At 41.7% G+C, this 24,783-nt stretch overlaps 1 protein-coding gene and 1 pseudogene across 7 annotated transcripts in view; one reads left to right on the top strand and one right to left on the bottom strand.

Annotated features, from left to right (window-relative positions):
- ZNF157 (zinc finger protein 157) overlaps positions 1–24,783 on the bottom strand; it is a 44,610-nt gene that overhangs the window by 14,265 nt on the left and 5,562 nt on the right. The gene's annotated exons all lie outside the window — the stretch shown is intronic.
- LOC112812982 (microtubule-associated protein RP/EB family member 1 pseudogene) lies at positions 19,984–22,486 on the top strand (annotated as a pseudogene).

The raw sequence follows: 24,783 nt of genomic DNA on the forward strand, positions 1-24,783 counted from the left end.
ACATGTGTGTGGCAGCCCAAGGCTTTGCCGTGGGAGCAATGACTCTTGCTATGGGCTATCCTGTGTATAAGGAATTCTGGGCAAAGCCTAAACCTTAGAAGAGATGCTGTCTTGGTCTTGTTGGTGGTAGTTGCTTTAGCTAGACATCTCATTCTGACGTCATATGTTCACGTTGAAGATAAATCATTAGAGTGGGTCAGACAATAACACGGTGATTTGAATACTGGCTTCCTTTCTTGCAGGCTTCATCTGCCTGGTGACCAAATTACTAGTGACGAGTTCACTAACCAGGTCATTCAGGGGAGTCAAATTAGCACCCCAAAACGTCACTTTTAAATGCACTTGATAGTGGTAAAATGTTTACCTTCTTAAACTCTTCTGATGAAATGAGTTGTAAAGGGGACAACGTTCCAGTCCTGACGTACTTCCAGTCACTGCAGAAAATCACACGCATTTGATGCTATGTAGGAATCCTATTTACTCCAGTTAATTTAACTTTTTTCTGCCTGCTTTGTGGACTGATTGAGTACTTCACTTTTTAGGGCTGGTTAGCTACTGAAGAATCCTTTCAGAACACTGCATGGAATATAACATTATAAGCCGCCTCCCCACAACTGAAAATGTGTGTGTGTATGTTTAAACCAAACCTAAAAAGCTGATAAAAAAAAAACTGCTTTGGGGCGCCTGGGTGGCTCAGTCGGTTAAGCGTCTGCCTTCGGCTCAGGTCATGATCCCAGGGTCCTGGGATCGAGCCCCACATCGGGCTCCCTACTCAGCGGGGAGCCTGCTTCTCCCTCTGCCTCTGCCTGCCTGCCTGCCTACTTGTGCTCTCTCTCTCTCTCTCTCTCTCTGTCAAATAAATAAATAAAATCTTAAAAAAAAAAAAAAAAACTGCTTAGAAGTAGTAGTATTTATTTCAGGATCATACCTGCAAACATGAGAATAACTCAGTTATGGTTCCCAGTCTAGCTCTTTTGTTAACTGCAGAATTATGTGTGTGTGTGTGTGTGTGTGTGTATGTGTATATATATATATATATATATACACACACACACATATATATAAGATTTTTTATCTATTTATTTGAGAGAGAGAAACAGAGACAGTGAGAGAGTGCACAGGCAGGGAGAAGAGGGAGAAGCAGGCTCCCCGCTGAGCAGGGAGCCTGATGCGGGGCTCAATCCCAGGACCCCAGGATCATGACCCAAGCCAAAGGCAGATGCTTAACTGACTGAGCCACCAGGCGTCCCTGCAGAATTATATTTATGCTGCTCTTATATTAGAATAATTTTTAAATGTCACCTTGAGATAGAAATAGCCATCAGGGAAATACAAATCAAAACCACAATGAGATACCACCTTACACCAATTAGAATGGCAAAAATTAACAAAACAGGAAACAACGAATGTTGGCGAGGATGTGGAGAAAAGGGAACCCTCTTACACTGTTGGTGGGAATGCAAGCTGGTGCAGACACTCTGGAAAACAGTGTGGAGGTGCCTCAAAAAGTTAAAAAATGGAGCTACTCTACGACCCAGCAATTGCACTAGGTATTTACCCTAAAGATACAGATGTAGCGAAAAGAAGGGGCACATGCACCCCAATGTTCATAGCAGCAATGCCCACAATAGCCAAACTGTGGAAGGAGCCAGGATGCCCTTCAACAGATGAATGGATAAAGAAGATGCGGTCCATATAGACACTGGAATATTATTCAACCATCAGAAAGGATGAATACCCACCATTTGCATCAACATGGATGGAACTGGAGGGGATGACGCTAAGTGAAGTAAGTCAAGCAGAGAAAGATAATTGTCATATGGTTTCACTCATTCGTGGGACATAAGCAATACCACGGAGGACCATAGGGGAAGGGAGGGAAATCTGAAGAGGGAGAAATCAGAGAGGGAGATGAATCATGAGAGACTATGGAGCCCGGGAAACAAACCGAGGGTTTCAGAGGGGAGGGGGTAACAGGGTGATGGCTATTAAGGAGGGCACAGGTTGTGATGTGCACTGGGTGTTATACGTGACTAATGAATCACTGAACACTACATCAAAAACTAATGATGTACAGTGGCTAACTGAACATAATAAAAAAAAAGAAATACATATTTTAAGTGCTAATGCAAAGGTAAATGAAAAACTTTTTAAATGTATGAAGTATGTTTATTTTTCCCGTAAGAATCATAAATGTTAACAAATTATCTATAATGGAAATGATTAATAACTTATGAGCAAGCTGGTTTGGTCAGACACTATACACAAACTTTGGTATACTCCAGAATACATTATTGCACCTGTGAAATTCTCTTGTCTAACCTAAATTTACATTCCATGGTGATAACGCGGTAAATGTAGCATTACTAAAGTAAGTGAACATCTAAAAAACAAAAACAAAAACAGACTATTGTTGCCTACCGCTGGTACTAAGCAAAAAACACAGCACCTGATCAGTTTACTTGGATTTTTGCAGGATGCATGTTTCACATCTGTGGATATTGCTAGGTCCTATCTATAAAATTACCCAAAGATGGTCATATTTGAATAAGATCCTGAAAAAAAGTAAGCTGTCTCAATTGCAAAAAGCAGTAGCTCTCTCTCTCTTTTTTTTTTTATGGTGAAAAAACTTATATTTAGATTTAGCCAGCTGGACTCAGTTTAGATGATCCCGTTTTTGTTGGCAACATCCAAAGCATCATAGTCAGGAGCCAGTCAAACATATGCCTTCTTCTCTGCATTGGGCCTGATCAGAATGTTGATCTTGGCCACATAAATGTCATAGAGCTTCTTCACAGCCTGTGTGATCTGGTGCTTACTGGCCTTGATATCCACAGTGAACACACGTGTGTTGTTGTCTTCTGTTTTCTTCATGGCTGACTTGGTGGTCAGGGGGAACTTGATGATGGCATAGTGGTCAAGCTTGTTTCTCCTGGGGGTGCTCTTCTGAGGATATTTAGGCCGCCTTCAGAGATGCAGTGTCTTGGGCCATCGGAAGGTAGGTGACAGGCAGATCTTTTTTTTTTTTTTTTTTTTTGTTACTGGATGCCTTTCAGCACTACTTTCTTGGCCTTCAAAACCTTCACTTTGGCTTCAGCTTTGGAAGGGGCAGGGGCTTCCTTACTCGCCTGCGGTGCCATCTTTGTGAAAGATGTAGCTCTCTTGATGCCTTTAGCCATTATGATCCACACTCAAATACAATTTTGGAACTGTCTGCAACTTGTACTAATAAAGACAGGAGCCCAGTAGGCTCATGAGCAAAATGATCATGGTGACAGGGATGGAGGTTATGTACGGACCCAGCAACATGGACTTCCACTCACCAAGGCTGATCTGGCTACAACCACAGCAGCATGCCCAAAGTGCCAGCAACAGAGACCAACACTGAGTCTCTGTTATGGCACCACACCATTCTCTGGGGTTATCAGCCAGCTACCTGGTGGCAGGTTGATTACACTGGACCACTTCTATCATGGAAAGGGGAGCACATTCTTGTTATTGGAACAGACAGTTACTCTGGATATGGATTTGCCTTTCCTGCACACCATGCTTCTGCCAAAACTACCATCTATAGACTTACATGATGCCTTATGCATTATTGTGGTACTCAACACCACATTGTTTCTGAGGAAGAAATTTACTTCACAGCAAACAAAGTGCAGCAATGGGTCTGTGCTCACGGAATTCACTTGTCTTACCAGGTTCCCCACCATCCCAAAGCAGCTGGCTGATAGAAGGGTGGAATGGCCTTTTGAGGACCCAGTTGCAGTGTCAACTAGGTGGTAATACCTCAAAGAGCTGAGGCAATGTCCTCCAGGAGGCTATACAGCCTCTGAATCAGCATTCTAATATATGGCACTGTTCTCCCATAGACAGGAGTCATGGATCCAGAACTCAAGAGGTGGAAATGGGAATGGCACCACCCACTATTACCCATAATGATCAACTAGCAAAAATGTCCCTTCTCATCCATGTAACCTTATGCTCTGCTGGTATAGAGCTCTTAGTTACAAAGGGATGGATGCTTCCACCAGGAGACACAACAGTGATTCTCTTTCACTGGAACCTAAGACTGCCACCCGGCAGCTCTGGGCTCCTCATGCCTCTGAATCAACAACAGGCAAGGAAGGAAGTTGCAGTGTCAGCTAGGGTGACTGATTCTGACTACCAAAAAGAAATTGGGATGCTGCTACATAATGGAGGTAAGGAAGTATATGCCTGAAGTACAGAAGGCCCCTTGGGGACCTGGGTGGTGGCTCAGTTGGTTAAGTGTCACACCCTTGATCTCAGCTCAGGTCTTGATCTCACAGTTGTGAGTTCACGCCCCATGCTGGGCTCCATGCTGGGCTTGGAGCTGACTTTTAAAAAAAGGGGGGGTTCCCTTAAGGCATACTATCATGCTCTGTTAAAGTCAATGGAAAACTATACAACCCCATTCAGGCAAGACTATTAATAACTGGACCCTGCAGGAATGAAGGTGTGGGTCACTGCACTAAGTAAAGAACTATGACCAACTGAGGTGCTTGCTGAGTGCAAAGGGAATATGCAATGGGTGGTAGAATGTATTTATAAACACCAGTGCTCTCTCTGTCAAATAAATAAATTAAATCTTTAAAAAATTTTTATTTGAGAGAGAGAGTGAGAGAGAGAGCACTAGCTGGGTGAAGGGCAGAGGGAGAAGCAGACTCCCCACTGAGCAAGGAGCCCAATGCAGGGGCTCGATCCTGGGACACCGGGATCACAACCCGAACCGAAGGCAGATGCTTAACCGACTGAGCCATGCAGGCGCCCTGAGGACTGTGATTTTTATGAGTATTTCTTCCTCGTTTTGTTATAAATGTGTGTGTAAGATAATCATTTTTGCTTTGTGTCCTCTCTTATCCTCTTATCATCCAACATAAAATCTATTAATAATGGCTAGCTTTACATCAGAGTATTTAAGTTACACTCAATGACTTTGCATCTTCTGAGGAAATTATTAGCCTGTTTTCAATTATACACGATAGTTGTATCACGTTGGGCAGAAGGACGACCCTGTTACTCTCTTTATTTGGGGATTGAGTATGATTTAAGGTGATGAGTGGGGGTGCCAAGTTGACAAAGGGTGGACTGTGATAGTCAGTTTTATGTGTCAAGTGGGCTAGCTATCATCCCCAGTTACTCAATCAAACACTAATCCTTGATAATCTGGAGTGGGTTTTATCCAATCAGTTGAAAGGCCTTAAGAGCAAAAGTGGTTTCCCTGAGGAAGAAATTCTACCTGTAGATGGCAATGTCAGCTCCTGCCAGTTTCCTGCTGGTCTACTCTGGATTTTGGACTTGTCTAGCCAACTCACACAATCACTTAATCCAATTCCTTGCAATAAATCTCATAAAGTACATGCACATATAGATCCCTACTGGCTCTATTTCTTGGGTAAAACTCTGACTGATACAGAGTACCCAGCTGGGCCTTCAATCCTTATAAGACACAGAGAAGGAGAAAGCAGACACAAAGGAGAGGGTCATGTAAAGACGGAAGCAGAGATTATAGTGATATAGCCACAAACCAAGGAATGCCTATACCCAGAAGAAGGTGGAAGAAGCAAGGAAGGGTCCTCCCTTACAGCCTTCAGAGGGAGCATGGCTCTGCCAACACCTTGATTTCAGACCTCTGGCCTCCAGAACTGCGAGAAGCAATTTTTGTTGTTTAAGCCACCAAGTTTATGGTCATTAGTTATGGCAGAACAAGGAAACTAACACAAATTTTTCTTACTGGGAAGTCGGGTACTGCTGTAATAAATACCTAAAATGTGCAAGTGGCTTTGGCTTGGGCTAATGTGTAGCAGCTAGAAGAATTTTGGAGGCAAGTGACAGAAAAAACCCAGACTGCCCTGAAGAGACTGTTGGAAGAAATATGGACGTTATGGGGCGCCTGGGTGGCTCAGTTGGTTAAAGCAACTGCCTTCGGCTCAGGTCATGATCCCAGGGTCCTGGGATCGAGGCCCCAATCAGGCTCCTTGCTCAGCAGGGAGCCTGCTTCTCCCTCTGCCCCTCCTTCTTGTGCTCTCTCTCTCTCTCAAATAAATCTTTTTTTTAATAAAGATTTTATTTATTTATTTGAGAGAGAGAATGAGATAGAGAGAGCATGAGAGGGGGGAGGGTCCGAGGGAGAAGCAGACTCCCCGCTGAGCAGGGAGCCCAATGCGGGACTTGATCCCAGGACTCCAGGATCATGACCTGAGCCGAAGGCAGTCGCCTAACCAACTGAGCCACCCAGGCGCCCCTCAAATAAATCTTTAAAAAAATAAAAATAAAAAATGGGCAGAGAACCTAAATAGACATTTTTCCAAAGAAAACAAATAGCCAACAGACACATGAAAAGATGCTCAACATCACTCATCATCAGGGAAATGCAAATCAAAACCACACTGAGATATCACCTCATAACAGTCAGAATGACTAGTATCAAAAAGAAAAGAAATAACAAGTGTTGGCAAGGATACGGAAAAAGAAAGCCTAGTGCACCGTTAATGGGAATGTAAATTGGTACAACCACATACTGTGGAAAACAGTATGGAGATACTTTAATTAGAAATAGGGGCGCCTGGGTGGCTCAGTCATTAAGCGCCTGCCTTCGGCTCAGGTCATGATCCCAGGGTCCTGGGATGGAGCCCCGCATCAGGCTCCCTGCCCCACGGGAAGCCTGCTTCTCCCTCTCCCACTCCCCCTGCTTGTGTTCCCTCTCTCACTGTGTCTCTCTCTGTCAGATAAATAAATAAAACCTTTTAAAAAAATAAAATAAAAAATTAGAAATAGAAATACCATATGATCTAGTAATTCCACTATTGGGTATTTACCCAAAGAAAATGAAAACACTAATTTGAAAAGATATCTGCACACTTATGTTTATCGCAGCATTATTTACACTAGCCAAGATATATGGAAGCAACCCAAGTGTCCATCCACAGACGAATGGATAAAGAAGATATATATACACAATGGAATATTGCTTGGCCGTAAGAAAAAAATGAGATATTTCCATCTATGACAACACAGATGGACCTAGAAGGTATTATGCTAAGTGAAATAAGTCAGACAGAGAAAGACAAGTGCCATATGATTTCACTTACACATGGAATCTAAAAAACAAAACAAACAGACTCATAAACACAGAGAACAAATTGGTGGTTGCCAGAGTGTAGGTGGATGGGGGAATGAGCAAAACAGATAAAGGGGGTTAAGAGGTAGAAACTTCCAGTTATAAAATAAGTAAGTCACACAAATGAGAAGTATAGCATAGGGGGGCACCTGGGTGGCTCAGTTGGTTAAGTGTCCAACTCTTGATTTCAGCTCAGGTCATGATCTCAGGGTCATGAGATAGAGCCCTGTGTCGGGCTCTGCACTCAGCTGGGAGTCTGCTTGACATTCTTTCTGTCCCTCTCCCTCTGCCCCTCCCCCTGTTCGCACGCACACTCACTCTCTCTCAGATAAATAAATCTTTAAAAAAAAAAAAGGAAAGTACGGCATAGGGAATATAGTTAATAATACTGTAAGAACATATGGTGACAGGTAGTGACTACACTTATGTGGTGAACACTGAGTACTATATAGAATTGCTGAATCAGTATGTTGTACACCTGAAAATAATATAACACTGTATGTTAATTATGCTTTAATTTAAAAAAAGAATCTATAACCTATAATCTATATGTTCGCCTGGGGTGAGGGAACGTTCTAACTTGGAAAAGTCAAAAGATAAATAACTAACTGGTTGGGAAGTCCCTGCCTATGGTAACAAACTGTCAGAAGCCTAAAGAGTCTAAAGGTCTGGCACAAGTAACTTCCATCAGCTTTCTTTTTTTTTAAGATTTGATTATCTATTTATTTGAGAAAGAGAGAGTGAATGAGCAAGACAGAGAGAGAGAGAGAAAGAGCGCACAAGCCGGGAAGAGAGGCAGAGGGAAAGGGAGAAGCAGACTCCCCACTGAGCAGGGAGTTCGACAAGGGGGCCCTATCCTAGGACCCTGAGATCATGACCTGAGCCGAAGGCAGCCACTTAACCGACTGAGCCACCCAGGAGCCACCCCTTCCATCAGCTTTCTTTTTTTTTTTTTCCCATTTCATTTTATTTATTTATTTGAGAGAAAGAGTGTGTGAGAGAGCACAAGCAAGGGGAGCTGCAGAGGGAAAGGAAGAAGCAGGCTCCCTGCTGAGCAGGGAGCCCAATGCGGGGCTCGATCCCAGGACCCTGAGATCATGACCTGAGCTGAAGGCAGATGCTTAACCAACTGAGCCACTCAGGTGCCCCCCATCAGCTTTCTTATGTAGTATTTCATATACCCAGTATCAGTATGCTGTTAGATGGCATGTTTTGCTTAGAAGTATTTTCTTCTAAAACTCTTAAGCCCACACAAAGTAACTGGTATATTGGGGTGCTTGGGTGGCTCAGTCGTTGGGTGTCTGCCTTCAGCTTGGGTCACGATCCTGGGATTGAGCCCCGTGTCAGGCTCCCCGCCCCACAGGAAGCCTGCTTCTCCATCTCTCACTCCCCCTGTCTGTGTTCCCTCTCTTGCTGTGTCTCTCTCTGTCAAATAAATAAAATCTTCTAAAAAAAAAAAAAAGTAACTGGTATATTGCTGAGTAACCTGACTCTGGATCAGATGCATTTTAATTAACCGATCAGAGGATAATCTATGTTTTAGCCTTTCTCTTATCACTCAACAACTACAAGCAAAATCTTGTAGTTTTTAATCATAAACACTGAATGAAAACTTTTTTCAAAAAGAAAAACAGCTACAGAAGAACTGTGGTAGCATTTATGACAAGGTTGTAATTGAAGGTATCGTTTCCATCATCCATATGAAGATCTATCAAAAGATATCTTGACCCTCAAGTATCAGGAAATCTTTACTATAGAGGAGTTATTGATTTCTTTATGGAGATATTGTAATTCATGTGTCTCATTGCACTTCTTACTCTGTTATGTCTTCCCAAAATATCAGAGATCAATCTGGACTTCAAACTATCTAGCTGTGTAGTACAGTCTACCAGCATGCCTACATTCTAAAACTTATGTTGGTATTTTCTTCTTTTTACTCCCTTTTTTATCCTAATACTTATCTACTTATACTTAGAAGCTTCTTAAAAACCACAGGAAAAGGGGCGCCTGGGTGGCTCAGTTGGTTAAGCGACTGCCTTCGGCTCAGGTCATGATCCTGGAGTCCTGGGATCGAGTCCCGCATCGGGCTTCCTGCTCAGCGGGGAGTCTGCTTCTCCCTCTGACCCTCCCCCCTCTCATGCTCTCTATCTCATTCTCTCTCTCAAATAAATAAATAAAATCTTAATAAAAAAATAAACTTTAAAAAAAAACCACAGGAAAACAAAAGCAACAAGTAAATAAATGAACAAATAAAAACTGACTGAGGATGTGGTCATTTCTAACTCTTCTTTGGAAGATCTGAGAAGGAAGAGTTGGGGTGGGGTGGAGAGCTAATAAGGAAAAAGTTGCCATGAATGACCCAAAATCATCAGCCTCCAAATAGTATGAGCATGTAGAGTATCAAGAGGAAGACATTTCACTGACATCCAATGAATTCCTTACAACTTAGTGATCCTTCTCCTATGACACAAAAATTCAATTTCTAGAAAAATGTCTTTAACAAATAATCATGGACGTGCATAAAGCCATAAATTGAGAATTTCACCACCAAAGGGTCAATTTTAATGAAAACCTACTGCCACTGCAAACACTCAAAGGATGAAATGCTATGTAACCATTAAAATTATGTACAAAATTATCTCTGGACGCGGGAAAATATTTATGTAACACTCCCAAAGTTTCTTTCTTTCTTTTTTTTTTTAGAAAAGGCAACCTTTCTTATTAGTTTTCCTTTATCCTCCCATCATTGTCTGTATTATAGGATAAACCAATAAATTATGTTAATGTAATTATGACCCCGGGGCGCCTGGGTGGCTCAGTTGGTTAAGCGACTGCCTTCAGCTCAGGTCATGATCTCAGGGTCCTGGGATCGAGCCCCGCATCAGGCTCCCTGCTTGGCGGGAAGCCTGCTTCTCCCTCTCCCACTCCCCCTGCTTGTGTTCCCTCTCTCGCTGTCTCTCTCTCTCTGTCAATTAAATAAATAAAATCTTTAAAAAAAAAAAGTCATTATGACCCCTCCACCAAAACAGATACATAAATAAATGTCGAAGAAGTAAAAGTTCTGTAATTTTAATCTGAAATGAAAATGAGCTCTGTATTTTTTTAAGATTTTTTATTTATTTATTTGACAGAGAGAGAGAGCACAAGCAGGGGGAGCAGGAGAGGGAGAAGCAGGCTCCCCACTGAGCAGGGAGCCCAATGAGGGACTTGATCCCAGAACCCCAGGGCCTGAGCTGAAGGAAGACGCTTAACCGACTGAGCCACCCAGGCCCCCCAAGCACGTAACTCCTGACCTCAGGGTCATGAGTTCAACCCCCACATTGAGCATGGAGCCTAATTAGAGAAAAATTTTTTGAAATAGAAATGCCATAGGAGATCCAGTAATTCCACTACTGGGTATTTACCCAAAGAAAATGAAAACACTAATTTGAAAAGATACATGCACCCTTATGTTTACTGCAGCATTATTTACACTAGCCAAGATATGGAAGTAACCCAAGTGATCACTGATAGATGAATGGATAAAGAAGATGCGGCATATACATAATGAAATATTACACAGTCATAAAAAGGATGATATTGTGCCATTTGTGACATGGATGGACCTAGAAGGTATTAGGCTAAGTGAAATAAGTCAGATTGAGAAAGACAAATATCATATGATTTCACTCATATGTGGAATCTAAAAAAACAAACAAAAACAAGTGAATAAAAAAAAAAGAGCAGAATCTCACTTATACATACAGAAAACAAACTGATGGTTGCCAAGGGGAGGGGGCAGGGGATGGGTAAAATGGGTGAAGGGGAGTGGGAGATACAGGCCTCCAGTTATGAAATGAGTAAGTCATGGGAGTAAAAGGCACAGCATAATGGGTGCTACACTTGTGGTGAACATAACAATGTATAAGCTTGTCAAACTACTATGTTGTACACCTAAAACTTATGTAACATTGTATGCAACTATAGTCAAAAAGTTAAATAAATAAAATATATTTTAGTAGTCAAAAACAATATTCTTTCCTACCTGTGATGCTCCATATCTGGGTCACAATAAAATAAATTTAATTTAAAAAATAAAGTAAAATGAAGAAGAGAAGACTGTGCCACTTGGAGATAAGGCAGATCAGCAGGGGACTTAAAAACATACATAGCAGTGATTCCCTTGAGTTTTCTCTTTACCTCATCTATCCAGGACTAGGTGCTGGAGAAGCTAGCAAACCAAAAATGCCAATGGGTACAGACAAAAACAGCTCTAAGAAAGTCTGCTTTAACTGGTCAAAGGACCAGAAAAGGGACAACCCAGCAAGAAAACTTAAAAATGATAACCACCTTATTCCAGCCAAGTATCATGAAAAAACAAAACAAAACAAACAAACAAAAAAAAACCTGTGGGTCTCAACCCCACCCCATCAGCAAAAGCCAAGTGGGGAGCATATACCTCTACTTCTGTCTGGCTCTAACAAAGTGCTATATCCCCTACAACACTGGGGTGGTATCAAAAAAGACAAAGTAGGGAGCTAAGGCTCATCTCTCTTGAACAGTAATGAGCCTCCTCACTCAGGGCTGTCAGGGGAGAAACCATGGGGAGGCTAGACTTCAGCAGTAATGAGGCATCCTTCCTCCATCCTGCTGGAGTAGTATCGGAGAAGGTCTACTGGAGAGTCAGGACTCTCACCACTGCTAAGGAGGTGAACACTCCCCCACCCAGGAAGGTATCAGGGAAGACACAATGGAAAGTTAGAATTCCACCCCTGGCCAGAAGTAACAAGCTCTCCATCTTGAGCTCAAGGGAAGCCAAATGAAAAACCTGGACTTATTCCCTGACATGGCAGTAATGAGATGATACCCTTTCTTCCCCAGCTGTATTGAAATTAGAGGAAGCCAGCTACAACACTTTAAATAAGAACAAAATTCTCCTAACATAGTATCAAAAAACGTCTAGGTTTCAATAGATAATCACTCATATCAAAAACCAGAAAAATCTCAAACTGAATGAAAAAAGTCAACTGGTATCAAGACTGAGATGACAAAATTATCCAGCAAAAACTTTGAATCAGCCATCACAAAAATGCTTCAGTGACCCTGTCTCAGGAAAAAAACAGAAGACATAAGGAGGACCCAAATGGAAATTTTAGACCTGAAAAATGCAATAACTAAAATTAAAAAACTCAAGGGATGGCTCCAAAAACAGAACAGAGGGAACAGAAATTAATCAATCCAAACAGCAGAGACAAAACTGACCTGGGGGCAGGGGGGGAGTGCCTCAAGGATCTACAACAAAAGAACCAATATCATGCCATCAAAAAAACAGGAAGAAAAGAAGTAAGACAGGCCTTAAATTAACTACTCGGGAAACAACAGACGTTGGCCAGGATGTAGAGAAAGGGGAACCCTCTTACACTGTTGGTGGGAATGCAAGCTGGTGCAGCCACTCTGGAAAACAGTATGGAGGTTCACCAAAAAGTTAAAAACAGAACTATCCTATGACCCAGCAATTGCACTACCAGGTATTTTTCCAAAGGATACAAAAATAGTGATTTGAAGGGGCACATGCACCCCAATGTTTATAGCAGCAATGTCCACAACTGCCAAAATATGGAAAGAGCCCAAATGTCCATTGATGGATGAATGGATAAAGAAAATGTGGTATATATATATATGTATATATATACATATACACATACACACAATAGAATATTACTCAGGCATCAAAAAGAATGAAATCTTGCCATTTGCAATGACCTGGATGGAGGTAGAGTGTATTATGCTAAGCAAAATAAGTCAGCGAAAGACAAGTACCATATGATTTCACTCATATGTGGAATTTAAGAAACAAAACAGATGAACATAAGGAAAGGAAAAGAAAAAGAAGATAAAAATAGAGAGACAGACAAATCATAAGAGACTCTTAACTAGAGGGAACAAACTGAGGGCTGCTGGAGAAGAGATGGGTTAGGGGGATGGGGTAATTAGGTAGTAGGCATTAAGGAGGGCAAGTGATGAAATGAGCACTGGGTATTATACAGAACTGATTAACTACTTAATTTTACCCTGAACCTAATAATACACTATATGTTAACTAACTTTAATTTTTTTTAAAAAAGGGGGAAAAAAAGTACATGAAGAAATAATGGCTAAAAATGTCCCAATTTGGCAAAACATAAATTTACAGGGGCACCTGGCTGGCTCAGTCAGAAGAGCATGCAACCCTTGATCTCGGGGTTGTGAGTTCGAGCCCCATGTTGGTTGTAGAAATTACTTAAAAATGAAATCTTAAAAAATAATAATAAATAAATAAAAATAAATTTACAGACTTTAGAAGCAGAACAAACCACAAACAGGATAAAACCAAAGAAATCCACACCAAGACGTATTGTTAAGCTTTTGAAAACTAAAGATTAAAAATATGTACATGGAAAGCCATGAGAGAGAAATGACACCTTACCTACAGAAACAATTTGAGTGAAGCAGATTTCACATCAGAAATCATAGAGGCCGGGGCGCTTGGGTGGTTCAGATGGATTAAGCATCTGCCTTTGGCTCAGGTCATGATCCCAGGGTCCTGGAATTGCGCCCCACATCGGGCTCCTGGCTCAGCGGGAGCCTGCTTCTCCCTCTCCCTCTGCCGCTCCCCCTGCTTATGCTCTCTCTCTCTCTCTCTCTCTCTCTGTATTCTCTGTGTCTCAAATGAATAAATAAAATCTTAAAAAAAGAAAGAAAGAAAGAAAGAAAGAAACCACAGAGGCCACAGGAGGGTAGCACAACATTTTTCGGTTGAAAGAAAAGAACTGTCAACAATGAAAATATCCTTCAGGAATGAAGGAGAAATCAAGACATTCTTAGATGAAAAAAAAAACTAACAGAATTTGTGCCCAGCAAAACTACCCTAAAGAATGGCTAAAGGAAGTTCCCTAAACAGAAAATGAAAGCTAAAAGAAGGAATCTTGGAACACCACAAAGGAAGAAAGAACACGGGAAACAAAAATATGGGTAAATACAATAGACTTTTCTTCTCTTCTTGAGGTTTCCAAATTGTTTGACTGTTGAAGCAAAATGATAACACTATTTGAAGAGGTTCTAAATATATGTAGATGAAATAGTTAAGACAAGGGGCGCCTGGGTGGCTCAGTCGGTTAAGCGTCTGCCTTCGGCTCAGGTCATGATCCCAGGGTCCTGGGATTGAGTCCCGCGTCGGGCTCCCTGCTCGGCGGGGAGCCTGCTTCTCCCTCTGCCTCTGTCCCCGCTGTACCCCCTGCTTGTGTGCGCGCTCTCTCTGACAAATAAATAAATAAAATATTTTTTAAAAAATAAAAGAAATATTTAAGACAATTATAAACAGGGGACAGCAAAGAGAATTAAAGAGTGGCAAGGTTTCTACATTTCACTCAAAGTGGCAAAATGATGACAGTAACAGACACATACAAGTTATGTATATATGATGCAATACCTAGAGCAACCATTTAAAAAGCTTTACAGGGGGCACCTGGCTGGCTCAGTCAGTGGAACATACGATTCTTGATCTCAGGGTTGTGAGTTTGAGCCCCATGTTGGGTGTGGAGATTACTTAAAAATAAAATTTAAAAAAATAATAATATATGAAAAACTATACAGGGTAACCAGGCTGGCTCAGTCAGTGGAGCATACGACTCTTGATCTCAGGGTCATGAGTTTGAGCCCCACATTGGGGGTAGACTTACTTAATAAAAAAATATAAATAAATAAATAGCTATACAAAGAGATACACTCATAAACACTATAGGTAAATCAAAATGTAATTCTAAAAAATGTTCAAGTGACAGGAAGATAGGGAAAAATAAAACAGAAAATGAAAGAGAGAACAAACAGAGAAGAAAAAATAAAATGTAGACATAGGGCCTAATATATCATTAATTACATTAAAGGTAAATGGTCTAGGGGCGCCTATATGGCTCAGTCGGTTGAGCCTCTGACTCTTGGTTTCAGCTCAGGTCATGATCTCAGGGTGGTGGGATCAAGCCCTGCATCAGGCTATGTGCTCAGTGGGGAGTCTGCTTGAGATTCTCTCCCACTCCCTCTGCCCCTCCCCTGCTCGTGTGCATATGCATGCTCGAACACGCTCTCTCTCTGTCTCAGAGAAATAAATCTTTAAAAAAATAACAAAATAAAAAGTAAAATAAATATAAATGGTCTAACTGCACCAATTAAAAGACAGAAATTGGTAGGGGCGCCTGGGTGGCTCAGTCATTAAGCGTCTGCCTTCGGCTCAGGTCATGATCCCGGGGTCCTGGGATCCAGCCCCACATCGGGCTCCCTGCTCAGCAAAGAGCCTGCTTCTCCCTCACCCACTCCCCCTGCTTGTGTTCCCGCTCTCGCCGTCCTTCTGTCAAATAAATAAATAAAATCTTTTTTTAAAAAAGACAGAAATTGGTAGAAAAAATTAAAAACATCACCCAAGTGTATGGTATCTAAAAGGAAGTCACTTCAAATACAGCAATATAGGCAGGTTGAAGGTAAAAGTATGAAAAAAGATAGATCATGCAACCATTCATCAAAAGAAAGCAGAAATGTTGTTAATTATACCTCAAGAAAGCTGGAAAAAAAGAAAGCAAAAGTAGCTATATTAGTATCAGATACAGTAGACTTCAGAGAAAAAAATTACCAGAGATAGAAGACATCTAACAATAAAAAAAAAAAGACAAATCAATCCTAAATATGTATGCAGCAAACACAAAAGAAAAAGCTAATAAAACTGGGGCGGGGGGGAGACAAATTAGGGGCCCATGGGTGGCTCAGTCAGTTGAGGGACCGACTCTTGATTTTGGCTCAGGTCATGATTACAGGGTTATGAGATTGAGCCCCACAGATAAAGCCCCACATTGTTGGTGGGCTCCGTGCTCAGCAGGGAATCTGCTTCTCTCCCTCTCCCTCCCCCTCTGCCCCTCACTCCAATGGTGCATGTACATGCTTTCTCTGGCTAAAATTAAATAAATCTTTTTTAAAAAAGGCAAATTATAGTTGGAAACTTCAATGCCCCTTCTTTCAATTCACAGAACAACTAAATAGAAAATGAGCAATTTTCCCTGACTGCACTGAAATGAAATGAGAAATCAATAACAGGGGGGTGCCTGGGTGGCTCAGTCCATTAACCGTCTGACTTCGGCTCAGGTCATGATCTCAGGGTTCTGGGATCGAGCTGCATTGGGCTCCGCACTCAGCGGGGAGTCTGCTTTTCCCTCTCTGCCCCTCTCCCCATTCGTACTCTCTCTCTTTCTAATAAATAAATAAAATCTTTATTAAAAAAAGAAACCAAGGCGGGGGGGCGCCTGGGTGGCTCAGTCGTTAAGCATCTGCCTTCAGCTTAGGTCATGATCTCAGGGTCCTGGGATCGAGGCCTGCATCAGGCTCCTTGCTCAGCAGGAAGCCTGCTTCTCTCTCTCTCCCTCTGCCTGCCCTCCCCCTGCTCGTGCTCTCTCTCTCTCTCAAATAAATAAATAAAAGCTTTAAAATAAATAAATGAATCAAGGGGCGCCTGGGTGGCTCAGTCAGTAAAGCATCTGCCTTCAGTTCAGCTCATCATCCCAGGGTCCTGGAATCGAGTCCCACATCAGACTCCTTGCTCAGTGGGGAGTCTGCTTCTCCTTCCGTCTGCCGCTCCTCCTGCTTGTGCTCTCTTGCACTCTCTCTCTGGCAAATAAATAAATAAAATCTTAAAAAAAAAATCAATAACAGAAAGATAACAAGAGAATCTCCAAACACTTGGAAACTAAATAACACATTTCTAATAATCTATGGTTCAAAGAGGAAGTCTCAAAGGAAATAAAAAAATACAATGAACTGAATGAAAATGAAAATACAACATTTACAATGTGGAACACATCTAAAGCAGTGCTGAGAGCAAAGTATATAGCACTAAATGCATACGTTTGGAAGAGGAAAGTCTCAAATAAGCAATCTAAGGTCCCACCTCAAAAACCTAGGGAAAAAAAGACCATACTGAAGATATGTTGTTTAAGGGTACAAACTTCAAACTAGTAGCTAAGTACTGGAGGGCAGAGGGCTAACGCACAGCAAGTTGATTATCGGATACAATATTATAGACTTCAAAGCTGTTAATAAACTAGATGTAAATTGTTCCGACCACAAAAAAGAAATGGTAATTATGTGATGTGATAGAAATGTTAGCAAACACTACAGTGGTAATCATATTGCAATATATAAATGTATCAAACCAACAGGTTGTACACCTTAAACTTGCACAATGTTATATATCAATTATACTTTAATATTTTTAAAGAATTTATTTATTTATTTGACAGAGAGAGAGAGAGAGAGAGAACGAGAGAGAGCGAGCATGAGCAGGACGGGCAGAGGGAGAGGGAGAAGCAGACTCCCCGCTGAGCAAGGAGCCAGATGTGGGGCTCGATCTCAGGGACCCTGGGATCACGACCTGAGCAGAAGGCAGATGCTTAACCGACTGAGCCACCCAGGGGCCCCTATATTTTAATTTTTTAAAAGGACCAAAATAAACCCAGAGCAAGCAGAAGGAAGGAAACAGAAAGGAGCAGAAATCAATGAAGTTGAAAACAGAAAAATAATAGATAAAAATCAAAGAAACAAAGAGGTGGTTCTTTGAAAAGATCAATAAAATTAACAAACTTTTGGCAAGACTGAAAAAAAGAGAACACACAAATTACGAGTATCAGGAATGAAACAAAGGATATCACTACAGCCCCTGCAGACACCAAAAGGATACTAAAGCAAATATAAACAATTCTTCATATATCCATCTGATTAAACTTAGATGAAATGGACTAATTTTTTTTAAGATTTTATTTAATTATTTATTTAGGAGAGAGTGAGAGAGCACAAGCACAGGGGGAGGGGCAGAGGGAGAGGGAGAAGCAGACTCCCCGCTGAGCAGGGAGCCCGACTCGGGGCTCGATCCCAGGACCCTGGGGATCATGACCCAAGCGAAGGCAGATGCTTAACCTAGGCACCCCATGAACTGGACTACTTCTTTTTTTGTTAAGACTTTATTTATTTATTTGAGAGAGAGAATGAGAGAGAGTGAGCATGAGAGAGGGGAGGTCAGAGGGAGAAGCAGACTCCCCGCTGAGCAGGGAGCCCAATGCGGACCCCATCCCAGGGACTCCAGGATCATGACCTGAGCCGAAGGCAGTCGCTCAACCAACTGAGCCACCCAGGCGCCCTAGACTAATTCTTAAAAAAAAACCAACTACCACAAATTGCCTGATATGAAAGAGATAATTTGAATAGCCCTAGAACTACTAAGGAAACTGAATCCATAATTTAAAACTCACCAAAAAAGAAATCAATCAATCAAGCTCTGGCCCAGATGGTTTTCCTGGAGAATTTTACCAAATCCTTTTTTTTTTTAAGATTTTATTTATTTATTTGATAGAGAGAGACACAGCGAGAGCAGGAACACAAGCAGGGGGAGTGGGAGAGGGAGAAGCAGGCTTCCCGTGGAGCAGGGAGCCCGATGCGGGGCTCAATCCCAGGACCCCGGGATCATGACCTGAGCCGAAGGCAGCCGCTTAATGACTGAGCCACCCAGGCGCCCCAGAATTTTACAAAATTCTTTTAAAGAATTAACACCAATTACAAAACCTCTTACAGGAAAAAGAAGAGGAGGTAACTCTAATTCATTCTATAAAGCTAGTATTTGCCTGTGATAGGCTAAAAAGGGCCCCCCAAAGATATCCACATCCTAATCTTGGCAACCTGTGAATATCTCCTTTATATGGCAAGAACAAAAGGGTCTTTGCAGATGGGATTAAGGATCCTGAGATGAGAGGAGTATCCTGAATTATCCAGGTGGGTCCTCAATGCAATCACATGTATCCCAGTAAGAGGCAGGTAAAAGAAAATTTGACACACACACACTCAGAAGGCAATGACGTGAAGACAGAACAGATTTGAAGATGCTCGCCATAAGAATGGAATGATGGAGCCAAGGAATAGCTGCAGCCCCCCAGGAGCTAGAAGAGGTAAGGAATAGATTCTCCCCTGAAGGCTCTGGAGGGAGTACAGCCCTACCGAAACCTTGATTTTGGTCCAGTGATACTTCTTTTTGGACTTCAGGCCTCCAGAATTATGAGAGAATAAATTTCTGTTGTTTTAAGACACCAAGTTTGTGGTAATTTGTTGCCGCTACCACATGAAACTAATGCATCCCCCGATTACAAAATCAGACAAATACAGTATAAAAAAGAAAACTACACACCAATATCACTCATGAATATATAGGCAAAAATCCTTGACAAAATATTAGCAAATATAATTCAGCAAGATATTAAAAGAATTATGCACCATGACCAACTGGGGTTTATTCCAGGAATGCAAGACAGGTTCTATATTAAAAAATCAATCCAGGGCGCCTGGGTGGCTCAGTTGGTTAAGCGACTTCCTTCGGCTCAGGTCATGATCCTGGAGTCCCAGGATCGAGTCCCGCATCGGGCTCCCTGCTCAGCGGGGAGTCTGCTTCTCCCTCGGACCCTTCCCCCTCTCATGCTCTCTCTCTCATTCTCTCTCTCAAATAAATAGATGATATAATAACATTTAAAAAAAAATCAATCCAGGGCGCCTGGGTGGCTCAGTCGTTAAGCGTGTGCCTTCGGCTCAGGTCATGATCCCAGGGTCCTGGGATCGAGTCCCACATCAGGCTCCCTGCTCCGCGGGGAGCCTGCTTCTCCCTCTCCCACTCTCCCTGCTTGTGTTCCTGCTCTCGCTATCTCTCTGTCAAATAAATAAATAAAATCTTTAAAAAAAAAAAATCCAGCTGTACGTCGGCGCGTAACGGGGGGGGCGGTGCGTGTGAGGTCATCGCGTGGGCAGTTTGAACGAGACGCGGATGGAACCGAAGCCAGGCACAGGCCGTGGACGCGGTCCCGCCGAGAGCCGAAGATGGCAGTGAACGTATATTCAACATCAGTCACCAGTGATAACCTAAGTCGACACGACATGCTGGCCTGGATCAATGAGTCTCTGCAGTTGAATCTGACGAAGATCCAACAGTTGTGCTCAGGGGCTGCCTACTGTCAGTTTATGGACATGTTGTTCCCTGGCTCCACTGCCTTGAAGAAAGTGAAATTCCAGGCTAAGCTAGAACATGAATACATCCAGAACTTCAAAATACTACAAGCAGGTTTTAAGAGACTGGGCGTTGACAAAATAATTCCTGTGGACATATTAGTAAAAGGAAAGTTTCAGGACAATTCTGAATTTGTTCAGTGGTTCAAGAAGTTTTTTGATGCAAACTATGATGGAAAAGGCTATGACCCCATAGCTGCCAGACAAGGTCAAGAAACTGCAGTGGCTCCCTCCCTTGTTGCTCCAGCTCTGAAAAAAACCGAAGAAACCTCTCAGCTCTAGCAGTGCAGCTCCACAGAGGCCCATTGCAACACACAGAACTACTGAACCCCCTCAGGCTCGGCGGGGGGGGGGGGGGGGCGAAAGAATCCTGGTGTGGGCAGCGGGGATGATCAAGCAGCTGAACTGATGCAGCAGGTCAACGTATTGAAACTTACCATCGAAGACTTGGAGAAAGAAAGAGACTTCTACTTTGGAAAGCTAAGGAACATTGAATTGATTTGCCAGGAGAATGAGGGGGAAAACAATCCAGTATTGCAGAGGATCGTGGACATTCTGTATGCCACAGATGAGGGCTTTGTGATACCTGATGAAGGGGGCCCACAGGAGGAACAAGAAGAGTATTAACGGCCTGGACCAGCAGAGCAACATCCGAATTCTTCACTCCAAATCATGTGCTTAACTGTAAAATACCCCCTTTTATTATGCTTAGAGGACTCACTGGTTTCTTTTCATGAGCAAACAGTACCTCTTCTTAAAGTGCACTTTGCAGAAGTTTCATCCCTTTTCCAATGAGTTTGAGTTAGGAGCTTTTACCCTGTAGCTGAGCAGTATTAACATCTAGTTGGGTCACCTAGGGAACAAAGAGGCTGACCATGGGGCTCACCGTGTGGACGCTGGTAACACTGATTGCTGGAGAAGGTGTTTTTATGTGATACACTGAGGTGGAAACCTCAGTAGAGAAATGTAAAGACTGATTTGAATTTTAATCTAATGTGAAATCTTGGCAGAGAACGTTTTAATAAATAAATGCCTGAAGAGTATTTAAAATATGCTTCCATATTTCAAAATATAAAATGTAACATGACAGGAGATTTTACATGTTTGACATTGTATCTGGGAAGGAAGAAGGGCCAGACCTCTGGACCTTTGGAATCTGCTGTTCACAGGCCTTGCAGGGCTGCTTGAATCCTCAAAGACCTAGACCTTGGCCCAAAAGGAAAGTTTAAAAAGTTGCTCTGTAAAGCCATTTGGTGTCCTTGACCAATAGTATCCCTGCTCTAAGAAGTAAGAGGCATTGTTGCCTGGATGAATAGAGGGTGTGTTTCAGCCCTGGGATGTTTGAGTTGAAGAGCTTGAATTTCATTGAACATTTCTCTGACGATTTTCCAGTTATCCCCGAAATTTCCATGTATTGTGTTTCTTGGGAAATGAGGTATGCCGCAGTTTTTAAATCTAACAAGTACTTTGGGGGACTTGCCCACATCTCTGGGATTTGAATGGGGGTCATGTCCCATTTTACTGTCTTTTAAGTTTACATTGAACATGTTTCTCTTCTCTGCTCCCCTCGCCCACTGGGGACTCCTCTTTGGCTCCTTAAAGTTTGCTGCTTAGAGTGTAAGTTCAGCAGGCAGGTGTTCACGCCTGCAAGTTCTTTCTGGACTTCTGGCAGAGGGAGTGACCAGTGAAGGCCATCGCTACCTTGGGATCTGCAAGGCTGGGTGTTCTCGGTACCTGCTGTCCACCGCCCTCCACTGTTATCAGAATACTTTGCCAGTGCACTAATCTCTTTGGAGATAAAATTCATTAGCATGTTCCTAAATGTTAATTTTCTTTTGCAGAAGATACAGTACCGTGTCTGAATTAATTATTAATATTTGAAATATTTCATTCCTTAACTCTTCCTCATTTGCTTTGCCCTTAGCCTATTCAGTTCCTTTGTTTGGCAGAATTCTGCAAAATGTGTGTCAACCACTACTGAGATTGTTCAGCCCCTGATGTATCTGTATTGATTTGTCCCTGGTGGTAGCTTGTCCTAAAATGTGTGTAGAAAGCAGATATTTTATGATAAAATTGTTGTGTAGTGCATGCTCTGTGTGGAATTCAGAGGAAAACCCAGATTCAGTAATTAACAATGCCAAAAAATGCAAGTAACTAGCCATTGTTCAAATAACAGTGGTGCTATTTCTCTTTTGTGGCCTTTTAGACTTTTGTTGCCCTAAAATTCCATTTTATTGGGAACCCATTTTCCACCTGGTCCTTCTTGACAGGGTTTTTTTCCACTTTAAACAGTTTCTCAATAAAATTCTGTATTTCAAGAGAAAAAAAAATCAATCCATGTGATTCACCACATGAAAAGGATTTTAAAAATCACATGATCACATCAACCAATGTAAAAAAAAATTTGACAAAATTCAACACTCATTCTGCAAAAAATATGAATAGAAATAGGAATAGACAGGAACTTCTTCAATTTGATAAAGAGCATCTAAACCAAAACTACAGCTGACATTATACTTAATGGTGAATGATAAGATTAACAGCAAGGCAAGAATGTCCATTCTCACAATCCTTATTCAACACAGTGCCAGAAGTTCTAATACTGTGCAATAAGGAAAGAAATGGAAATGAAAGGTATACAGAATAGGGAAGAAAAAATCAAAATGTCCCTATTTATAGATGACCTGATTGTCTATGGAGAAAATCACAAAAAAATACCCAAAAGAAGAAAAACCTCCTAGAACTAATAATTGAAAGTCATGGCAAACAAGATCCAATACAAAAACCCACTGTATTTCTATGTCAGCAATTAAAATGTGGACTCCAAAATAAAAAATATAAAATCATTCATAATCACTCAGAAATATGAAATACTTAAGTATAAATCTAACAACATGTACAAAACTTGTAAATTAATAACTACAACACACTAGCAATCTTGAGAAAAAAGAACAATGCTGGAGGCATCATGCTCTCTGATTTTAAACTATCATACAAAGCTGTAGTAATCAAAACAGTATGGTATTGGCATAAAAACAGACACATGGATCAATGGAACAAAACAGAGAGCCCAGAAATAAACCCATGCATATATGGCCAATTAATTTATGACAAAGGACGCAAGAATATTCAATGGAGAAAGGACAGTCTCTTCAATAAATGGTGTTGCAAAAATTGGACAGCCACATGCAGAAAAATGAAACTGGGGACCACTATCTTACACCATATACGAAAATCAACTCAAAATGGATTAAAGACTTGAACCTAAGACCTGAAACCATAAAACTCCAAGAAAATATAGGCAGTAAGCTCTCTGACATTAGTCTTGGTGATGATTTTTTGCATTTGACACCAAAAGCAAAGGCGGGCATCTGGGTGGCTCAGTCGGTTAAGCGTCTGCCTTTGGCTCAGGTCATGATCCCGGGGTCCGGGGATCAAGCCCCACATCGGGCTTCCTGCTCGGCAGGGAGTCTGCTTCTCTCCTCTTCCTCTGCTCCTCCCCCCTGCTCATGCTTGCACTCTCTCTAATGAATTAAAAAAAAAACAAAAAACAAAAGCAAAGGCAACAAAAGCAAAAATAAACAAGTAGAACTACATCAAACTAAAAAGCTTCTGCACAGCAAAGGAAACCATCAACCATCAATGAAAAGACAACCTACAGAAGGGTAGAAAATATTTGTAAATCATGTATCTGATAAGAGGCTAATATCCAAAATATATTAAAAAAATCCATATAACTCAATAGCAAAAAACAATCTGGGTGGCTTAGTCGGTTAAGCGTCTGCCTTTGGCTCAGGTCATGACCCCAGGGTCCTGGGATTGAGTTCCATGTTGGGCTCCCTGCTCAGTAGGGAGCCTGCTTCTTCCTCTCCCTCTGCCCTTCCCCACCATTCATGCTCTCTCTCTCGCTCTCTCAAATAAATTAAAAAAATCTTTTTAAAAAAATGGGCAGAGGATCTGAATAGACAGTTTTTCAAAGAAGACATGCAGATGGCCAACAGGTACATGGAAAGATGCTCAGCATCACTAATTTAGGGGCACCTGGCTGGCTCAGTCGGTAGAGCATGTGACTCCTGATCTCAGGGCTGTGAGTTCAAGCCCCACATTGAGCATGGAGCCTACTTAAAAAAAAAAAAATCAGTAACCTAATCATTGGAGAAATGCAAACCAAAACCACAGTAATGTATCACCCCACACCTGTTAGAATGGCTAGTATCAAAAAGACAAATTAGTGAGGATGTAAAGAAAAGGGAACCCTTGTGCACTGCTGATGGGAATAGCAACTGGTACAGCCACTATGGAAAACAGTATGAAGGTTCCTCAAAAAATTAAGCATAGAACTATCATATCATCCAGCAATTCCACTTCTGAGTATTTATCCAAAGGAAAAAAAAAACACTAACAAAGAAATATATGCACCCCATGTTCATCGCCACATTATTTACAATAGCCAAGATGTGAAAACAACCTAAGCGTCCATCAACAGATGAATGGATAAAGAAAATATGGGGTGTGTGTGTGTGTGTGTGTGTACACACACAATAGAATAT

This window comes from Callorhinus ursinus, unplaced genomic scaffold, assembly GCF_003265705.2.
Source record: "Callorhinus ursinus isolate GAN/ISIS: 27379988/994484 unplaced genomic scaffold, GSC_fseal_2.0 scaffold16, whole genome shotgun sequence".
In the NCBI taxonomy this organism is placed as follows: Eukaryota; Metazoa; Chordata; class Mammalia; order Carnivora; family Otariidae; genus Callorhinus; species Callorhinus ursinus.